We start from the raw sequence: 22893 nt of genomic DNA, 5'->3' as shown, positions 1-22893 counted from the left end.
GCAGGGTAGGTAGGATTTTTCTAAAAAAAAACATTACAAATTTGTTTAAACTGTCTTTATATACCGATACATAATTAAAATGTAAGTACTCTGAAAAAGAGAGTATAAAAATCGAGTGTCTGTAGACCTCTCACGACTGTTGTAAACACAGCTAATTATTTCCATTCACTCCACCCCCTCCCTTCTGGGCTCCTTCCAAAGCCACGCCCCCAAAACACATGAACGCGCGACGCCAAACGCTCAGGCTCATCAGCTGGAAGATTTATTTACTTAATTATTTATTTACCTGAGACGAGTGAGAGGAAGGAGCGCAGTGCATGCAGTGACATCATGTCAGAATCACATGTAATAAAATACCTAACTTTATCACTATAAATATAAACAAATAAGATGGCTTTTAGTACTCACTATCAAGCTAGCATATCGATATTGGTAAAGGTAAAAAAATATATTTTGATTGATTCGGTAATGAGCTATATTTAGGCTATAGGTAACGAGCTATATTTATAAGGCAAAACTAAAAACAGGTTGCATTGATACACGTTTTTCCATTACCATCAGTTACACTGTGATGAAGGTGAATTTCGTGTAAGATTCATAACATATACGGTGTTTTGCATGTAAGAGTTTCCATGATGAAAACTTTGTTGACTCTGATGAGGACTAACGTTACACTCCGGTGACAAGTACCGCATCGTCGGTTCGAGGACAGGTCCGGGGTCGAGGGCGAAGCAGAGGAGGTCGTTCAAGAGCGCGGGCAACCAGGGTCCGAGGAAGTAGTTTTTGCCTTGTTTGCCTTCGCTGACTGCATATGCAGGTGCTTTGAATTCTGAATGCTTTTTCTCTGCCATAATTTTACTCTTCGTAGGTTCCGCGCCTCTCTTGCACTCCTCAAATCAAACGGGTGCGCGCACATATGGGCAGATCTTGTAGCAACAGGGGTGGTAGCCATGGTTGCGAGAGAGAGTGACAGTCGCCCAAACCAATCAATTGTTTCGTCCCGAATGGAAATAATGAGCTGTGTTTATTGCAGATTAAAAGGTCTACAGTACTCGATTTGTATACTCTCTTTTTCAGAGCACTTACATTTTAATTATGTATTGGTATATAAAGACAGTTTAAACAAATTTGAAAATAAGTTTTTTATAAAAATCCTACCTACCCTACCTTTAAGTAATTGTAACCTCATCACGTTACAGAATTTTAACAGAATCTTGCATACTAAAACACTAAAACACTACTAAAACACACTACAGTATCATTATTTGCATAACTTTACTAAAATGTAGTTTATTCCTCCAAATAAAGGATTATGTGTTCCCTTTTGTCACTACCTAAACAATAATGTCACAACCGAAACTTCAAGACATGTTTCGGTTGTGACTGTTTTGGTAGTGACAATTTTAGATACTTTTGAGCCTAGCTCGAAGATGCTAATCAGCACATGGTTAGCAATCACTGGTTAGAACTGTTGAACACATATAACAACTAAATTTTATGGAATAACATCCAAAAAAGTTTTCTCAATAGCAGAAAAAATGAGTTTGGCAGTGACATTCCTTAAAGTTACACACAGATTTTTAGACTTTAGAACACATTTACCTCAAAATTATGGGATCAATCTACTCACCATATAGCACATGAGAGAGAGGGACACAGGAATATTTCCTGATCAAAAATGTAGGGGTGTGGTTAAAATCAGTCTCAGCCAATGGTCTACAACATTCACTGTTTTGGTAGTGATATGAAAATGCAGGACACATTTTTTTTAGATACAATTTCATGATATAAAAAGAAAAAAGAAATTTATTTTTTATTTTTTTTTTTTCATAAAAAAAATTAAATATATATATATATTTTTTTTTTAAACAAGAATGGAAAAATGTGCAAACATTTTTTTTAATATCATTTTCACAAGTTGCAATTTAGGGGTTAGGGTTTGGGACCGCCACCTCCTAATTGAAAGTAGCCCATAAATGATGATTTTATATATATAAAGCTTACTGATATCTTAAATATTATTGTGGGTTTCAATAGATAATTGAAGGATCTTAGTAAACATCTAAGATTTTAATAATTAAATGCGTTTCAAATGTGTTTTTTGGATGAGGGACAGCAGTTTGCACCAATTCTGTAGAATGGCCCAAATTGGGATGACTGATAGGCAACAGCTGGCGCTGTTAATTACGGTGACTGGCAATCACACTGACACACACACACACACTAGGCGCGTTTCCATTACAGATTTGCACAAAACTTTTGCAATTTTTTCTAAATGTCGACAAAAAACTATTGCGAAATGACGTCGTTTTCATTAACTGATGTTGTGCGACTAAAACTTCATATTTTCCTCTCGTGATGAGTAAAATAATTTCAAAAACCAAGGTAACGGACGTTGGTAGGTTAATGTACTATATCCCAGCCACTGCACTAGCCATTATTATTAATCGAAGGAGATGTATGTGTGTTTTCCAAGCATTAATGGTGAGGAACGACCCTTATTATACTTGTGAGCGGCTCATATGAGGAGTTTCTGGGTGTTTCTCCCTCAGATCTGCTTCGAGGTCTTGATTGTGGCATTTATTTGAGGTTTAGAATCCATTATTCCTGTAATTCTTTTGTCTTATATGAATTTAATAAAGAAGTCTGTCTCGTATTCTGTCCAAACACACCGCGTCATCTACGTCAGGTGACTGTAAATGTGCAAAAACTGTTTCCATTGCATTTTGCGAAATATTTATTTTTCGAATTGCCTGAAAACCCCCCTCATGCGAGCGTAAAAACTTTTTTGCGATAAATGAGAAATTGACGTGTTTCCATTGGTCGTATTTTCAATTTGCGCAATTTTGAAGTGTAATGGAAACGCGGCTAACGACAAACAGGCAGAGAGAGTGAACCGTGACGCTCTTTCACCCCTGGGGTCCATTCCTCAAGGCAGGCAGGACAAACTTTACGGGGCAAACAGACATCATATCGTCCTGTGACAAAAGAGACACATTAAACGTGTTTCACAGAATCAACTTTTTCCAACTCCTGTGGACAACTGTCCATTATTCATTCATTGTAGTATTTGATATGGTATTAACATTTGGTCAAGAGAAAAGCTTTGCCTTGATTGCAGTTGTTAACTTCTGCGGTACGACAAAACAAAAAGCAGGACTTTCCACACTTACCATTCATGGTGACCACAGAAATATGCTTGCCACATATTGCCCTACGTGCGGGCAAGGGCAACTGACAAACTGCAATGCAAAGAGGTTGTTACATTTGTCCTCAATCGAGAGGGTGTATCTATACTTGTCATACTAGTGATTCAAAACCAACATCTACAAAATAGACCACTCTACCATATGTCATTATCACTGTTTTCTTAGTAATAGCACGTTTCATAGTCAAAAGACAAACAAAAACAATTTCTTCAGTCAAAGAGTGATTCAAATTAAGAGTTTAAACCTTTTCCATTGACAAAGTCCATCAACAAAGAATATTTGTGGAATTACTCTTTACTAGTCAACAGAAATTGTTGAATGAACACACCCTGCTCACAAAAGTGAGTCTGGCCATTTTCACCCGTCACCACAGCCTTTGTGGGGGGAACAGGCTCCAGGTCGCCGTGGAATAGTGCCTTCCTGTCGTGGAACTAGGGCTGTCACTTTACGTTTAAAATCAATTGCACAATCGATCGGACCAACCAACACAAGTTTCGAAAACGAAAATAGGGAATCGATTTTAACGGTCTTTTCTCGGAGCGCGTCCAGCTCGTCACGATACGCCCGCAGCGAACGCCCGTCACACAGCAACTCTGACAAACACACATAACAGAAGATTATACTTCTGCATAATATGTCTCTTTTTACTACAAAACTGTGAATTCTGCCGGTATTCAGACAGTCTCATGCATACAGACACAGACACAGATTCGGTCTACGGTCTACAATCGCCTACGTAGGAGAAATTTGTTTGACATTTCTAATGGTAAACTCAGCCATGCTGAATCCTGCAGTGATGTTTCTCATTGATGTTATGGCAGTCCACTCTGCTTATTGTTTTTCGAGAATGTTGCACTCCTGTTTGTCATTGTGCACGAAACTTCACGCCAATAAATCATTAGGAATATTGCTGACTTGTGCGTGTCTCCAGCGCCCTCTTTACGTTCGTCCTAACGCCTGTTAGTTGTCCGTGGATTTGCCTATATTTGGCGTTTGTCTTTAGACATGGAAAATTGATTTTTACTATCGATTCATTGAACACTTATGTCTAAAAAATCAAACAGGATTTTTTCACAAAAGTGACAGCCCTACGTGGAACACATTCTGTTTGTGAGCCTCCATGTCGCATCCTCCACATAGAAACTCCATGTCCAGTGGCACACAATGCAGATACCCTTATTACTGCCTCTCCAGCACCGCACCTGTGGCGTTTCTGGTTGAGGTCTCTTTCAGCGGACAGTTTAGCATCGAGTAGCACTGGCCTTGCTGCTTTTGCCCTCGTATCAGCGTGTAGCTGCCGCTGCGTCCATGCTGTTCTTTCTGCTGCCACATTAACCTCAACTGAGTCAAGAGTGTCCCTCGACTCTTGAAGACATGTTTCTGAAAATAAAAAATAAAAAATAAAAAAATAACTGTTAAACAACCCTTCGATTGAGTGAAGGCACAAGAGATAAAAAATACTTAATACTGAATGGTACGATAATAATTATGACTTCAAATCTGACTTTAACCATGCCACACACTACCATTCAATGTTGGTGTGATGTATTTGGACTTTCTCATGGTATCACAAACCATGTAATATGCTTCCGATAATAGACCCGTTTGAAATGAAGAGTTGGAGTGTCTATCACTTCCAAACTAGGCAAGAATGAACTACTCTGCAAAAGCAAAGCACTGAGTGCAGAATTGTCAAAAATCTGAATATAATGCACATGTTCTGTCTACAACAACAAAATACCATCACAAAACACTTTAAATGTAGATTACGTGGAGAAGAAGTTTGAGACATCAGCAACAATGAATCAAGGAAAAGTTTAGCAAGGGCATTAGAAAAGTTGTTGATATGGAGGAATAGGAAATATAGTCATAGGGATAATACAGACATACTCACCAAGGCTTGCAGTCAGCTCTTCTTCTATCTGAGGGACTTCCTCAGACACTGTGTTCAATCGAACTTCGGAAGCTGTAGAGGTACATTTGGTTATCTATTCTATCAGGGTCTTAAAGCATTATATACTTTAGTCTAGAAAATTCACAAAATTCCATCATACATCTGGCAAAGTGAGCTCAAACCATCTGTACACCCACCAACATTTAGAGAATTATCGTTATTAAACTATGAAAACAGTGCTATAAATAACAGACCTAATGCACAGCTTTTTGATGTTTCTCACGTCTGTGACTTGTGGCCGCTGCGCTTGCGACTGCTTTCTTTCTCTTAGTCCTCTTTCTTTTTTGAGGGAACTTGGCTTTCCATTGCCATTGCAGCCTATATGAAAATAAAAATACTAATGTTTTCTGATAGAATATCAGACTAACTTATGGTTATGTTTACTTGATGGACACTTTTTTCCAAAGTAACAAACAATAAAAAACACAAATCAAAAACTACAAAATATAAAATACTACACTACCAATGTGCAATAAATGTCTAGAACATCATTCCTCAACAGCAACTACAACAAACAAACAAACAATATGTAATACCAATAGTGATTTTCATAGACATGGGTGTAAGTTGATCAAAATTTATCTCACCCTGGCCTCACGGAGAAGAGCCTTGCTTATTCCAGCAGCCATATGACCCCTGACCTCACTGGGATCTTCAAAGACACTTGAGTGGTTTTCCGACATGGTGCACATACAACAATACAATACAAAAATACAGACAATAAACACACAAATGCCTCTTCCGTTCAAATAACGGCCATACTATCGTGCGTCTACTCTACACCCCTACCACAAAAAAAAAAAAAACGATTATATCCAAGACTTCAGTCATAAATTAGTATTAATATTGATAGCATCACTGGTAGCTTCGTTGCTAACTCACTGTCCATCTGTTAAAATGGCGAATATATCAGATGTAAGTAGTCTACCTTTTGGTGCAGGTGAGGACACACTTGAGCTGCACGCACTGCAGTCTGAGCTGGAAGCTGTTGAGAAACAGATCCACGACCTTTTATTGAGACAGGCCGAGCTGAGAGACCGGTGTTTGGCTCTTGAAACATCACGCGCCGATGCACACAAATCAGTGTTTAACGTTACTAACCCGCTGACTCCGACCGCGTCTACTCCGTGCGTTCCTCAGCATCGGTCGCAATCAGCCATGGTCTCGTTCACTCCGGCTCCAACACGCCACCACGAAGCCTGGGTGGTTCCGCAGCGGAAGACGCGAGTCAGGTTTAGACCAAGACTTTCTCCGACCCTCCCGGTTTTCGAGTTATCCACACAAAACCGCTTCTCCCGTCTTCGCGAAACAGAACGCGATGCTGTGATCATCGGCGATTCCATCGTTCGGCACGTACACGCTACGTTAGGTAAAAGTAAGGTGCAAAGTCACTGCTTTCCTGGTGCTCGTGTTTCTGAAATCACTGCTCGCGTTCCCTAGATCCTGAACGGTGACGAGCGCGTCGGAACTGTGGTCCGGCACGCGGGAGTGAACGACATCAGGCTGCGCCAGACGGAGATTCTGAAGAAAGACTTCAGGAAACTAATCGATACGGTACGCAGCACATCGCCTGAAACAACGATCATTGTGTCAGGACCGCTTCCCACGTACCGATTAGGGCATGAAAAGTTCAGCAGATTATTTGCGCTAAATGAATGGTTAATGTCATGGTGCAATGAGCAGAAACTGCTCTTTGTAAATAATTGGAATCTGTTTTGGGAGCGTCCTAGGCTTTTCCGTGCTGATGGCTTACACCCAAGCAGATTCGGAGCGGATCTTCTGTCAGATAACATCTCCAAAATGTTAAATACCCTTTGACTAACCAAAAGTCCAAATCATAGTCTCTGCTGCACCAATTCAACTGATATAAATACTAGTGTAGAACATTGCATAGAAACCGTGTCTATTCCTCGTTTAGTGAGATCAAATAATAAATCTAATGCAGGATCTAGGAAAAATCTAATTGTTATTAAAACAGAAAATGTTGCTATTAGTAAACAAAAACTATTTCTAAAGCTAGGTCTTCTAAACATTAGATCACTCACACCTAAGGCAGTTATTGTAAATGAAATAGTCACAGATAATAGCTTCGATGTACTTTGCCTTACTGAAACCTGGCTTAAACCAAATGATTATTTCGGTATTAATGAGTCTACTCCTCCTGGATACTGTTATAAGCATGAGCCCCGTCTGATTGGTCGTGGCGGAGGTGTTGCAACCATTTATAGAGATATTCTAAATGTTACTCAGAAAACGGGTAATACGTTTATTTCATTTGAAGTACTTGTACTAAATGTTACGCTCTTAGATGTTAGAAAAACATCCCTATTATCTCTAGCCTTGGCTACCGTATATAGACCGCCAGGGCCTTACGCTGATTTCCTAAAAGAGTTTGCAGATTTTCTCTCAGACCTATTAGTCAATGTCGATAAAGCATTAATTGTTGGAGATTTTAACATACACGTAGATAATCCAAATGATGCGTTAGGAGCTGCGTTTACAGATTTATTAAATTCATTTGGGGTCAAGAAAAACGTCACCGGACCAACTCATCGTCTTAATCATACACTCGATTTAATTATATCACACGGAACCGATCCAACCGATATAGATATCATTCCACAAAGTGATGAAGTCACTGATCACTACATGGTAACTTGCATATTACGTACTGCTGTAATATGTCATGCGGCGTCGCGTTATCAACCAGGCAGAACAATCCTCCCATCCACCATAGATAATTTCTCAAATTGCTTATCTAATCTGTCTCAGCTGCTGCCTGAACCCAAACAAACAGATGAACTAGAAGAACTAACTAGCACTATGAGCACCATTCTCTCTAGAACATTGGATGTGGTTGCACCTATTAAATTAAAAAAGGTCAGAGAGAAAAATAAAGCACCATGGTATAACAATACTACGCATGTTTTAAAGAGAGAAACCCGTATTTTAGAGCGTAAATGGAAACAAACTAATTTAGAGGTCTTTAGAATCGCGTGGAAAGACAGTATGTCACGTTATAAAAAGGCCCTAAAAGCGGCCAGGGCTGAGCACCTCCGCAAACTAATAGAAAACAACCAAAACAATCCAAGGTTTCTATTTAACACCGTGGATAGACTAACAAATAAACAGACGTCACCCGGACAAAATATCCCGTTACAGTTCAGTAGTAATGATTTCATGAACTTCTTCACTGAGAAAATAGAAAGCATCAGAACCACAATTGTAAACGTTCAATCTTCAATCGCGCCTTCTAATTCAGCTTCAATTATCACCCCGCAAGAACAATTACAGTGCTTTACAACTATAGAACAAAAAGAGTTAAATAAACTTATCACTTCATCTAAAACAACAACATGTTTATTAGACCCTATACCAACTAAACTACTGAAAGAAGTGTTACCTGTAGTGGAAGAGCCTCTCCTCAATATTATTAACTCGTCTTTATCTTTAGGTCATGTTCCAAGAACATTTAAACTGGCAGTTATAAAACCTCTCATTAAGAAACCACAATTAGATCATAATAATCTAGCAAATTATAGACCCATTTCAAATCTTCCATTTATGTCTAAAATATTAGAAAAAGTGGTGTCCGCTCAACTGGGCTCTTTCTTGCAACAAAATGATATCTATGAAAAGTTTCAGTCTGGATTCAGACCGCATCATAGCACTGAAACTGTGCTCGTTAAAATCACAAATGATTTACGTTTAGCTTCTGACCAAGGCTGTATCTCAATACTAGTTTTACTTGATCTTAGTGCTGCGTTCGATACTATAGATCACACAATACTCTTAGATCGACTACAAAATTATACTGGTGTTCAAGGACAAGCACTAAGCTGGTTCAAATCATACCTATCTGACCGCTACCATTTTGTCTATTTAAATGGAGAAAAATCGATCATAACTCCAGTAAACTATGGAGTGCCGCAGGGATCTGTATTAGGCCCTCTGTTATTTTCAATATATATGATGCCACTTGGAAATATTATAAGGAAACATGGAATTAGTTTCCATTGTTATGCTGATGACACTCAAATATATATTTCATCACGGCCGGAGGAAAACGCAAATTGACAGAGTGTGTTAAAGATATAAAAGATTGGATGACGCGTAATTTTCTTTTATTAAATCCAGACAAGACAGAGGTAATACTTATCGGTTCAAAAAACCGCCCATAAAACCTTGCACAATACAACTTTAACATCATAGGATGTCCTGTTACTTTATCCTCTACAGTAAAAGACCTGGGTGTTATACTCGATTGCAACCTGTCTTTTGAAAATCATATTTCATATGTTACAAAAACAGCCTTTTTCCACCTTAGAAACATTGCTAAGCTACGTAATATGCTATCAGTTTCTGATGCAGAAAAGTTAGTTCATGCATTCATGACCTCGAGACTGGATTACTGTAATGCTTTATTAGCTGGTTGTCCTGCATCCTCAATAAACAAACTACAGTTAGTCCAAAATGCCGCCGCTAGAGTTCTTACGAGATCAAGAAAATATGATCATATAACACCGATTTTATCATCACTGCATTGGTTACCTATAAAGCTCCGTATTAATTATAAGATATTGCTACTGACTTATAAAGCCCTAAACGGCTTAGCTCCAGTCTATTTAACGGATCTTCTATCACCCTATAATCCATCGCGCCAGGGTGGGAATTATGTAATTTTAGGGGCAAGGCCATTTGGCCTCCACCTTTTCTTTTTTTGGGGGGGCACCAAGGCCATATGACAGGGCACAAAGGCCATTGAGTACAATTCGATGGTTTTCCCATTCAGATTGATACCATAACATCCTAATTTGGAATAAGACATGGATTATGACTTTTTTTAATAATAAAAAAAAAATTTTAATGAGAGAGAGAGAGAGAGAGAGAGAGAGAGAGAGGGAGAGAGAGAGAGCGCCATTACATCCAGAAGGTATACACCCTCACACAACAATAGAAACAACATAAATGCCAATAAAATCATTCAGAAACACCACAAATGCCAATAAAAGCATTCAGAAACAACACAAATGCCAATAAAAGCATTCAAAATATTCATTCAGTCCTCTATATCATGTGAGAATGTGAGTTATTAATTATGATTATCAAAGTTTACATTCAATATAGGCTATAAACAAATTTTGTGTAAACATGTTATAATTTGCCTATATACATACATACATATACATATCTATATATATATATATATATATATATATATATATATAACATAAATTGTAAGAATATGACTAATAGTAAAGACTAGTACTAATAAATAAACATTAGGCCTATGCTAAAGCTATTAAATAGCAGTCCCAAACTAGTTTTTGTTAATACAATGTTGGTATGAGCCACTACAGTAATTTAAAAATATAAAAAATAACACAAAGAAAAAATAGTGGCATTTTGGGGTTAATATGGAAAGGACAGTTACCATGGTCAGGGTTGGGGAGTAACGGAATACATGTAACGGCGTTATGTAATCAGGATACAAAAATCCAGTAACTGTAATCCGTTACAGTTACGTCAAAAAACGTTGTAATCAGATTATAGTTACATTTTGAAAAAAGGGGGAATACTTTCAGGATTACAATGGTTTAATTTAAAACTAAATAAATAAGTATTTTGGCATAATAACACTATATTAAGCGCTGCTTGATTATACAGTAGTTCCTGGTTCTGTTGCCAGTAATGACTCACGTGTGCCACGCGCTGGTGCATGTGCAAATAACAGCTGTCTACAATCTCCTCAGACGCAGAGTGAATCACTGCTGCTAGTAGAAACGATGCTGCCTGCGGGTAAAATCGCTTTTAATTCATGGAAATTCCGATGCTATTTTGTAGAAATTAGGAGAACAGCCTTTTTAGTACCCAAAATGTCCGTCCTTAATCTTTTCTCACTTAACGGGATGTTCACTGTCTAGGTAACGTAGGGGAACTCCCACTGCCAACGCCCCAAGTTCAGTAAGGCAAATTAAGAAAGATCGCGGCTTTAGTCAACATGTAGGCCTATTTTAAAATAAACTAATATGTAGATTGTGTAAACATTTTAAATGTTGTGTTTTTATTTTTTTTGTAAAAAATTAGTTACAAATAAAACAAAATAATCTGTAATACCATACATTAGCCACTAGATGTCTGTATAGCCCTTTACATAAATATATATTCAGGCCTCATATTTTGCAAATATTGTACACTGGACCAAATTCTTAATAAATAAAAGTTTTTTTTAATGTTTTTTTTTAAATAATATTTCTTCTTGCTTGACTTTATTTATATACGTGACCTTGAAGTAATCCAAAAGTAATCAGTTACATTACTTTCATATTATAGTACTTGGATTACGTTACTGAATACTTTTTTTATTAAGTAATTTGTAACTGTAACGGAATACATTTTTAAAGTAACCCTCCCAAGCCTGACCATGGTGAATACACAATATTAACAATAACTGTTAATGAAACATGGAAACTGCTCCTGGTGAATAGAATAGAATGAAAATCATACCTGCATTACTTTTATTTCGTGTAATTTACAACGTAACGGCGTTGTATGCTCGTAGTTTCTTTTGCACTTGATCAGTGAGGCGATACAGCGCGCGCGCCGTCGCATTTGCGCGTGCAATTGAAGAGTGTGCGCTACGAGTACAGGATAACGGCTGACAGGACAAGAAAGTCAGTTTTTCTGAGGTGAAAAACTTTATCTCAGCGTACACTTATGTCACTGCCTGGTAGTTCCTATTGTGCTGGGTTTTCTGAAGTAGTCATGATTCGCCTCTCATAACATATGCTCTAAACAGCACGCAGAGTGGAAAAGGAGGCGCGGGGAGCAAGGATCACAGCGCAAATTTTTTTTATATCGATATATCGCCCAGCCCTACACTGCACCTGCGCGAATCCACGAACTAATTGAAGTTCAGAGACTACTTGGGTGGCTCGCTGTAATTCAAAGCAAGCCCACTATGCCGCACTGGCGCTTTATACATGGAACTTGGACAGGGCCAGGGCACACAGGCCACTGTGGCCGTACGATGATTTTTTTTTCACGGGGCATGAAGGCCAAAGTGTAGGGCAACGGCGGCCATGGCCGCGTGGCCGCGGTATAATTCCCACCCTGCATCGCGCTCTTTAAGATCACTAAATTCAAGGCTTTTGGTCATACCTAGGATATCCAGAACCACCAAAGGAGGGAGAGCATTTTCACATTTGGCTCCAAAACTCTGGAATAGTCTTCCTGATACTGTTCGTTGCTCAGACTCGCTCTCCCAGTTTAAAACTAGATTAAAGTCGCATCTCTTCAGCCAGGCATTCATATAATCCTACAGTTCAAACTACAATCCGGCCTCTAGCTCATAAATGCCAGAGGAGAACTGGCCCCCGACTGAGCCTGGGTTCTCCCAAGGTTTTTTTTTCTCCATTAGGTCACCGGATGGAGTTTTAGGACACCATTAGGTCACTTGATGGAGTTTTTTGGTTCCTTGCCACTGTTGCCTTTGGCTTGCTCAGTTGGGGATATTTTGGGGATATTTAATTTAATTTTATCAATCAATAAATTCCTCTTGAAACAAACTTTGTTGTATTATTTTAATTTAATACTGTGAAGCTGCTTTGATACAATCTGTATTGTGAAAAGCGCTACACAAATAAACTTGACTTGACTTGACTTGACTTACCTGACGACAGAGAGCTTGCCAAGGTCAGACTCAATCATTTGAACAAGAAGTTCTGTAGAAACGAGAAACACAAGACAGACTACATTACTTATATGAATGACATCATTAACAGAGGTGATGTAGAAACAGTGAATGATGATGGAACTGATGGTGAAAAGTGGTACATACCTCATCATGGCATCTACCATTCAAAAAAGCCAGACAAGCTACGTGTCGTTGCAAACGGAAGCGAATCAATCAAAACTAACTTTAGCTGGAAAATAACTTTATAAAAGAACCACTATAAAGCCAAAACAATCTCTGTTACCTTAAATTATACGTTTATCTCTGTGTAGCCGGTGAGATGGTAATTAGTGGAGGGCGTGGCCAGGTAGGTAGAGGGTATTTAAGCAGGCACCTCTAGGGAGGCCTAGAGAGATCCCTCGTCCCTAGTCTGGAAGATCCTGGGCTGTAGATGGAGGAGCTGAACACGCAGCAACATCGAAAGGCCAGGTTCTGAATAGTATGGGATGAGGGAAAATACAAGTCTCTGATTCATTGCCCACAGTAGATGGCGGTAATGCTCTATCTGAGAAGCGAGCTGCCAATAAAAACGAAAAAGAAGAAGAGGCCTAGAGAGGAAGTCCAATCTGTTGTGTGGAATTGTGCTGTTTGGTAGCCGTTCCTTGTGTGTTGGTGCACAGACGTGGTCTGGTTGAGAAGGTAGGCCAAGCAAATGTTGACACTTTTGTTTTATATTTACAAAGCTTTTTTCACTGAATTAGATGTTTTTAATGCAGACACAAACATTGTGCGGTCCGGTGACAGGTCCATGTTGGTTTGTGCATGAACGGTTTGGTGAGCAGGTAGGCTAAATAAATAGTGATCGCTGTGTTTCATATTTATGAAGACTTTTATTTAATTAGGGAATTGTTTTTAATATAGACGCCAAACGGTGTGGATTTGTAGACCGTTGGTCACGCCCGTTTCTATCTTGGAAGTTAGTCCAGGATTAGTGGCTGTGTTGCAGGTAATTTGAGGTTTTTTATACAGTGTTTGAATGTGTCTTGATTTTATTTTCTAATGAGATTAAATAAATACGTTTTGTGGTGATCTTTTTGTGTATTGCTAATTTGTATTGCTAATCATGTTTTTGTTTTTTTGTATTAGGTTTAGTTGATCGCTGTTCCTCGTGAGTTTTTGTTTTGATTTCCCCATCTAGCCAGTACCGATATGTGCGCGCTGTATGCCTCCAGCGCAATGTGTATGGATGTTGTGACTCGTACTGGCTAGTGGGGTGTTTTCCTTTTTATTTTTTTTCCTTGTTTGTATGTCACTTCCCAGCCTCGTGTTGCCAGCCAACTCTTGTACTCTCTGTACTATACTGATGCTTTAAAGCACATTAACTATTTATTTGCATGAGATTTAAGCTTGCAGTGGAATTTCTTTTTTTGTGTGATGGTTTGAGTATGGTTTACTTTCAATTAATACTATTTCTGTTTGTGTCATTTACTTTGTTTTTTTATTTTGAGTTGTTTTGTGTGACAAAATTGGGATTGTATTGGGGTTCATAGGAGGTTGGCTGGTCATTAATATCCTTCGAGGGGGAATGAGTTTTTTTGTTCTACAATGTATTTTCTTTTCTTTGATTTGACATATATATTGTCCTATTGGTTTGTGTCAATAAATCTGCTTATTTTTGTGAGTACATTGTAGTTATTCTTTTTGTCCCCTCCCCCCCTGGTTTAAAGGAACAGCACCCCTTGGTAACATTTGTAAAGCTGCTTTGAAACAATCTACATTGTTAAAAGCGCTATATAAATGAAGATGACTTGACTATCGCTCCTTTTGCTAACAGATTCTGTATTTCGGAGCGAAGCATGTGACCCACGCTGCTTCTCACCGAAGTCTCGATAACCGCCTGAAACCTTGGGGGTCTGCGAGCGAGTAGCCTCGCTTTATTGTGTCTATAACCCAACTCGACACACCGGGGATTGCTTGCTAGGACAAGGCTAGGGTTTTACACATATTTTGGGCCTAACACAGGGGGACCTGATACCCTTACATTGTGATTTGTGCACATACAGTGTTTGTGTGAGTGTGAGCCAATTCTAGCCTGTATGAGAGCATAGAGTTGTAAATTAAATATAATTTCTCCTGTGACATAGGCGAAGCAAGGCATAGCAAGTTTATTAATATAGCACATTTTATACACTGGCAATTCAAAGTACTTTACATAGAAAGGATTAAATAATCACAAAATGTATTCAGCCAATCGATGCTTTTCTGTGGGTATCCATTCGTTGCAGCCGGTAATCCTATTGGTGCGTATCCACCAACAGATCCAAATGTGTCGCTCCATTTAAAAAAGCTACGTGATTTTAGAAAAAATCGGTTCCAACACAGGTAAACCTTCCATTGAAACATGAATTTAAAATCGTAGTAAGCTATTTTAAATGCTCATCCTCAGAAATAGGCCACGAACAGTCGGGTACATCCGTTCCAAAATCACTGCAAAGTATGTAAACGTAATCCTCTGGGTGATTTTTGGGATATATTCCGCGAGAAGTCGGTTTCTTGTACCCGTGGTTAATCCAGCCCACTCTGCTATGAAAACCGGTTCACTTCCATCATCTTTCAAATCTCTCCATACTCCTGTATAAAATAAAATCCAATCCATTTCCGTTAAAACCAAATCGGGATCCTCTGTTGTATTCGTTGTGAATCGCTCGTCGTTATCCATTAACCAATCTGACTTCACGATTGTTTTTGTCAAAATCATATGTACACGCACGTCCTCCAGACAAGTGAAAAGTATTTGTACAGTCAGCCGTATTTGCCGGCTCGTGGAGAAATCGCGTTAAACGGTCCATGTTTTTTCCGCGGCACTAAGGTCAAATCCTCCATAGCTTCATCAATGTTTCTTTCAGGTGTTTTGGGGTCTGACGTAGCCATAGTGTTCTACTTGAATAAAACCACAAGTATCTCTTGTCATGTTTGCGCTCCTTTTTAAACAGCTCATGTGACTGTCATAGAGGGAGGGGGAATTCCCCGTGAGTGATGTCATTTTTTAGGGACACCCTTAAATCGAAATTGACCTCTCAGCTTTGAGAGGGGTGTGTTAGGGGGTGTGGTCTGTTCGGGCCACTGCACCGTCTTTCTGTGGTCATTTAAGTTCGGACAGCGAAGTGACCAGACGCTTTTTCTATTTGGGAAGTGGAGAGGGCTGTGGGGTTTTCCCACGGATCATCTGTTGTGGGAGGGAATAGGGGTGGGGCTTGCGTGTGTCTCTCTGCAACCTTCAGAAACTGTCATTCCTCTCAGACCTCCGGAATGTGTGGACCAGTGGCGATTTCTTTAAGACTGCAAGGGAAGCTCGGCTTCCCCTATAATGTCAAAAAATGAATGGTCAAATATGTTCTATTGTATTAACATTTTATTGACTAAAAATGCGTTAGAAAACGTTCATCTCAAAGACGAGTTTGTTCAGAATCAGTTACATAGGTCGGCTGACTCGATTTCCTTCTCATACATTCCCGTAGCGTCACAGTGCATTTCCCTGTTGAAGCCCAGCTTCCATTGACTTCAATGGAGCTGCTTCGAACAGTTTTTTTTAGCGCTTCAAAACTAGACGGTCATTGGATAAATGCTGCGATTATGTCCCGCCCATGGAAGCTCAGCTTCTCTGGGGGTGAACGGGGAGTGGGCTGGCCTGGACTCCGGGCTTCCGCGTGAAGATTGGAGGGTCTGTCGAAAGGCTGCGTCTCCTTTTGATTGACAGCGATTTCATACAATAAAAAGTCGCTGATGTTGAAGCTGTTCGGCTCAGTCCCATCGCGGATTTTTCAAAGACAAACTGCCGCAACCTATTTCTTGGTATTTGCTTGTCGAAATTGCTAGCCAATTTTCATAATACATTTCACACAATTATACATTTATACCTTTATTATATTATTACTTATTATATTTTTTATATTATTATTATTAGTAATAATTCAAAAATAATTATTAAAATAATTTAAAAAATATCTTATTATTAGTAGCATTATTATTATACTTTATTATATTATTATTTATACCTTTATTATATTATTACATTCATTTTTCACAGAGCATTTTCTTGAAAAGGAACGTAGAATTTACGTATAAATAAATGAATAATTTTTATGATGTAGGCCGAAAATGAGCTTCCCCTCTTTGAAAGACCAGCAGCCGCCACTGGTGTGGACGTTCTTTTACACTACTCCAGCACAAGGAAAACACATATATCTTTAAACTCTCAGTCCTTTAACAATGGTATGTAAAACGTAAGGCTTTTTAAACTAGTTTGTGTTTTATGTAAAAGTTTTACAAATCAACATTTTTAAAAAAAAAGATATTTTTGTAAATGACTGAACATTACATTTTTAATGTTTTAACGTCTTAAAATAACACTAACTCATTTTTTAATAACTCTTTTTAGAGAAAGATGCAATTTTAACTTATTTCATTGACGTTTTAAAAGTGATGAATGTACATCTGTCTTCTTTAATAAATAATGCCTCTATACTCTCTCTCTTGTGGGGTGGACTCATTTAAAGTAATGTAATCGTTTGGTTTTAGCCAGGTTTCTGTCGTCGAGATAATTTAGCACACGCACTCCCTGATGCCTCAGAGGAGAGAGCGCTGCATCCATGCACTTCGTAAATGCACGGGGTGCTTGGGACAGACCGAACGGCAGAACGGTGTACTGATAAGCCTGCCCCTCTAAGGCGAATCTCAAGAATGGCCTGTGACAAGGGGTTATCTGAATGTGAAAGTATGCATCTTTCAGATCCACCGTAAATAAAAAAACAATCCCCCGGGCGAACTTGCGCGAGGATATGTTTGGTAGTCAACATTTTGAAAGGCCGTCACATGAGAGCCTTGTTCAAATGTCTCAAATCTAGTATGGGTCTGAGACCGCCGTCTTTTTTCGGGACTAGAAAATAGCGGCTATAAAACCCCAAGTGTTTTAGCGCAGGGGGGACTAATTCTATCGCCCCTTTTGCTAACAGATTCTGTATTTCGGAGCGAAGCACGTGACCCACGCTGCTTCTCACCGAAGTCTCGATAACCACCTGAAACTTTGTGGGTCTGCGAGCGAATTGGAGCGAGTAGCCTCGCTTTATTGTGTTTATAACCCAACTCGACACACCGGGGATGGCTTGCCAGGCCAACGCCCGTGTGGCTAGGGTTTTACACATATTTTGGGACGGGCCGCCTAACACAGGGGGACCTGATACCCTTACATTGTGATTTGTGCACATACTGAGTGTTGGACTGACTGTACAGGCTTTTGCCTGGGGGAAAGTCAGTGTAACAACTGGGAGGGGGCCACCTAGTGAAGGGGGACCGTGAACCCGTGTGTTGTGTTTGTGAAACTCTTTTTGTGCTGTATGTGGGTCACCGTGAAAACGGCGTTAGTTTGTAGAGGCGCGCGCAGTGCAGCGGGCCTGTTCACAATAATAAAATCTCCAGCCGCCTGAGCTAAACAGGGAGCTGTGAGAAGCGTCATGGGTTTTTGAGCAGTGACTATCTGTGGTGGCGCACGCTTCGTAGCGGGCGCACTGACTGATAGTGTGCGGTATGAGTGGCGCGCGCTTGTAACGGGCCTAATGACTGATTTGAGAATGTTCCCAGCCACCTGTGAGCAGGGGCTGTGGGGGAACATTTATTACTCACTCTGTTTGAGCTGCTGTGAGAACAGCGATAGTTTGCTGCGGTGCGCGGTTTACAGCGGGCCCCTTGACTGCAGCTATAGCTCTGTTAGAATCGTTATTTAACATGACTAGCTGGCCATGCTTCGTCCAATTGCACTCATGCTGGGTTTAGATGGGGGGCGGGGTCAAACGTTGAGCCCCACCAACCCCTTTTTCGGACGTTGCCAAATAGGGTGAGTCACGCGGGGCCGGGGCCGGCGTGAGCTCGTTCGCTTTGGTGAAAAAATTCAGCGCAGCTGAGATTCGAGCTCGGGTCTCTGGCGCGAAAGTCTCAGAATCTACCACTGAGCCATTGGGGGGGATTGACAGAGAAGAGCTCTTATAGTACTTAGAATGGCGGCTTTTTCTCGCAGTGAGAGAGAACAGTTTCAGCGTGGTTGATTCCAGGCATGAAAACCGCGCTGTTGTGTCTGAATCACGGAGAAGGTTCTACGTGATGAACAGAATGTAAGGGAGCGGTAGCTCTCTTGTGTCGTAAAGAGAGATAGCCGTGTGCACATCTGACCGCGTGCTTCTTCCGTCGCTGTTCAATGAGGGAAGGAAGCGGGTGCGCCAATGAGCTAGCAGCGCGCCATTACACGTCAGAGCCTGTCAAGGGGGCGTGGCCTTAGCCTTTATTAGTCCCCGAAAACGCCATTTTAGCTGATTTTACTCCTTCAGCGACAACTTCACGTCTCTGAATCCTCTGCAAGCCTTCACCATCGAATCAAGCATCACATGGTTAGAGCGCGCCATTGGATATGCAGTTGCCGCAGCACAGCCAATGAGTGAGCCAGACACTCACTGTGCTAGCTGTGCAGCTGCAAATGCGTTTTACATTTTAGGCTTCAGTAAATCGAGGAAAATGAGTTTCCCCACTGCGTATAGCTAGGCAATACGAAGTGACCGTTCTCGAAAGGGAAGCACAGCCATTGTCTGGGTGCTGTGCTTTGGCGTATTTTTTGGACTCGATAGAAACGTATGAAAACGACAGGTGTCGTTATTGATGTATCCCAAGACCACTTTTGAGTCAGTCCAAAAGAATTCATTGACATTGGTAAGGTCAAGCTCTTCTCTGAGCATATTGCTTGTTTTGACTGATACAACGGCTGCCGTCAACTCTAATCTTGGTACTGTAGTAATCTTTACAGGAGTAACCTGGGCTTTCCCAATGAGGAAAGTGCAATTAATCTCATCCTTCCCATTGATCATTCTCAGATAAAAACACTGACCATAACCACAGGTACTTGCATCAGAGAAATTATGTATTTCTGTTTTTACAATCTTTCCGAAATCAGCAGGCCCATAGCATCGTGGCATGTCCACCTTTCCCAGATTGACAAAGTCATTCTGCCATTTCTCCCACCATGGGCAAAGAGCAAGGGAAAGTGGATCATCCCAGCCTGTTCCCTGGCGACACATTTCTTGTAGGATCCTCTTACCATTGAGAACATCGAGAGCTACAAAGCCCAAAGGATCATATATGGAGGCAACCGTTGACATTATGCCACGACGTGTTGTAGGTTGTCCTTTTAGTGGGATATGGAATTGGAAGCTATCACTCTGTATGTTCCAATGAATTCCCAGAGCTCTCTCAAGTGGCATGCCATTGAAGGTAAGATCCTTTGTTTCAAAGTTTACAGCACGTTCTGATGATGGTATGCTCTGCAGAACAGTGTTGTCATTTGATACAAACTTGTGAAGTCGAAGACCTCCTTTTGCGCACAACTCCCGTGCTTCTTTTTCCAGCTGAATGGCCTTTTCCACTGTCTCAACACTTGTGACTCCATCATCAGCATAAAAGTCTCTTATGATGAACGTAAACTATGGACTAAAATATCCAGCCAGTGAGCATAGTCAGTCACACTCATTAGCTGCTCAGTTCATCATAAGAGACTTTTATGCTGATGATGGAGTCACAAGTGTTGAGACAGTGGAAAAGGCCATTCAGCTGGAAAAAGAAGCACGGGAGTTGTGCGCAAAAGGTCTTCGACTTCACAAGTTTGTATCAAATGACAACACTGTTCTGCAGAGCATACCATCATCAGAACGTGCTGTAAACTTTGAAACAAAGGATCTTACCTTCAATGGCATGCCACTTGAGAGAGCTCTGGGAATTCATTGGAACATACAGAGTGATAGCTTCCAATTCCATATCCCACTAAAAGGACAACCTACAACACGTCGTGGCATAATGTCAACGGTTGCCTCCATATATGATCCTTTGGGCTTTGTAGCTCTCGATGTTCTCAATGGTAAGAGGATCCTACAAGAAATGTGTCGCCAGGGAACAGGCTGGGATGATCCACTTTCCCTTGCTCTTTGCCCATGGTGGGAGAAATGGCAGAATGACTTTGTCAATCTGGGAAAGGTGGACATGCCACGATGCTATGGGCCTGCTGATTTCGGAAAGATTGTAAAAACAGAAATACATAATTTCTCTGATGCAAGTACCTGTGGTTATGGTCAGTGTTTTTATCTGAGAATGATCAATGGGAAGGATGAGATTAATTGCACTTTCCTCATTGGGAAAGCCCAGGTTACTCCTTTAAAGATTACTACAGTACCAAGATTAGAGTTGACGGCAGCCGTTGTATCAGTCAAAACAAGCAATATGCTCAGAGAAGAGCTTGACCTTACCAATGTCAATGAATTCTTTTGGACTGACTCAAAAGTGGTCTTGGGATACATCAATAACGACACCTGTCGTTTTCATACGTTTCTATCGAGTCCAAAAAATACGCCAAAGCACAGCACCCAGACAATGGCTGTGCTTCCCTTTCGAGAACGGTCACTTCGTATTGCCTAGCTATACGCAGTGGGGAAACTCATTTTCCTCGATTTACTGAAGCCTAAAATGTAAAACGCATTTGCAGCTGCACAGCTAGCACAGTGAGTGTCTGGCTCACTCATTGGCTGTGCTGCGGCAACTGCATATCCAATGGCGCGCTCTAACCATGTGATGCTTGATTCGATGGTGAAGGCTTGCAGAGGATTCAGAGACGTGAAGTTGTCGCTGAAGGAGTAAAATCAGCTAAAATGGCGTTTTCGGGGACTAATAAAGGCTAAGGCCACGCCCCCTTGACAGGCTCTGACGTGTAATGGCGCGCTGCTAGCTCATTGGCGCACCCGCTTCCTTCCCTCATTGAACAGCGACGGAAGAAGCACGCGGTCAGATGTGCACACGGCTATCTCTCTTTACGACACAAGAGAGCTACCGCTCCCTTACATTCTGTTCATCACGTAGAACCTTCTCCGTGATTCAGACACAACAGCGCGGTTTTCATGCCTGGAATCAACCACGCTGAAACTGTTCTCTCTCACTGCGAGAAAAAGCCGCCATTCTAAGTACTATAAGAGCTCTTCTCTGTCAATCCCCCCCAATGGCTCAGTGGTAGATTCTGAGACTTTCGCGCCAGAGACCCGAGCTCGAATCTCAGCTGCGCTGAATTTTTTCACCAAAGCGAACGAGCTCACGCCGGCCCCGACCCCGCGTGACTCACCCTATTTGGCAACGTCCGAAAAAGGGGTTGGTGGGGCTCAACGTTTGACCCCGCCCCCCATCTAAACCCAGCATGAGTGCAATTGGACGAAGCATGGCCAGCTAGTCATGTTAAATAACGATTCTAACAGAGCTATAGCTGCAGTCAAGGGGCCCGCTGTAAACCGCGCACCGCAGCAAACTATCGCTGTTCTCACAGCAGCTCAAACAGAGTGAGTAATAAATGTTCCCCCACAGCCCCTGCTCACAGGTGGCTGGGAACATTCTCAAATCAGTCATTAGGCCCGTTACAAGCGCGCGCCACTCATACCGCACACTATCAGTCAGTGCGCCCGCTACGAAGCGTGCGCCACCACAGATAGTCACTGCTCAAAAACCCATGACGCTTCTCACAGCTCCCTGTTTAGCTCAGGCGGCTGGAGATTTTATTATTGTGAACAGGCCCGCTGCACTGCGCGCGCCTCTACAAACTAACGCCATTTTCACGGTGACCCACATACAGCACAAAAAGAGTTTCACAAACACAACACACGGGTTCACGGTCCCCCTTCACTAGGTGGCCCCCTCCCAGTTGTTACACTGACTTTCCCCCAGGCAAAAGCCTGTACAGTCAGTCCAACACTCAGTATGTGCACAAATCACAATGTAAGGGTATCAGGTCCCCCTGTGTTAGGCGGCCCGTCCCAAAATATGTGTAAAACCCTAGCCACACGGGCGTTGGCCTGGCAAGCCATCCCCGGTGTGTCGAGTTGGGTTATAAACACAATAAAGCGAGGCTACTCGCTCCAATTCGCTCGCAGACCCACAAAGTTTCAGGTGGTTATCGAGACTTCGGTGAGAAGCAGCGTGGGTCACGT

At 41.1% G+C, this 22893-nt stretch overlaps 2 long non-coding RNA genes across 3 annotated transcripts; one reads left to right on the top strand and one right to left on the bottom strand.

Moving 5' to 3' along the window:
* Positions 1-1954: 1954 nt before the first annotated feature.
* LOC309478036 lies at positions 1955-13129 on the bottom strand. Of its 2 annotated transcripts, XR_014198773.1 has the most exons (4): positions 12836-13129; positions 5358-5481; positions 5104-5175; positions 1955-4589 (listed from the first exon to the last, which is right to left on the bottom strand). It is a non-coding gene; the product is annotated as an uncharacterized lncRNA (long non-coding RNA). The 2 variants fall into 2 exon arrangements; XR_014198774.1 differs by lacking the exons at positions 5358-5481; positions 12836-13129 and adding an exon at positions 5751-9818.
* Positions 13130-13264: 135 nt separating this feature from the next.
* LOC309478474 lies at positions 13265-14435 on the top strand. Its single transcript, XR_014199003.1, has 3 exons — positions 13265-13537; positions 13615-13680; positions 13760-14435. It is a non-coding gene; the product is annotated as an uncharacterized lncRNA (long non-coding RNA).
* The last annotated feature ends 8458 nt before the right edge of the window (positions 14436-22893 follow it).

The sequence above is a fragment of the Leuciscus leuciscus genome, assembly GCF_965113295.1.
Source record: "Leuciscus leuciscus genome assembly, chromosome: 16".
Lineage (NCBI taxonomy): Eukaryota > Metazoa > Chordata > Actinopteri > Cypriniformes > Leuciscidae > Leuciscus > Leuciscus leuciscus.
This window is presented reverse-complemented; position numbering and strand designations above follow the sequence as displayed.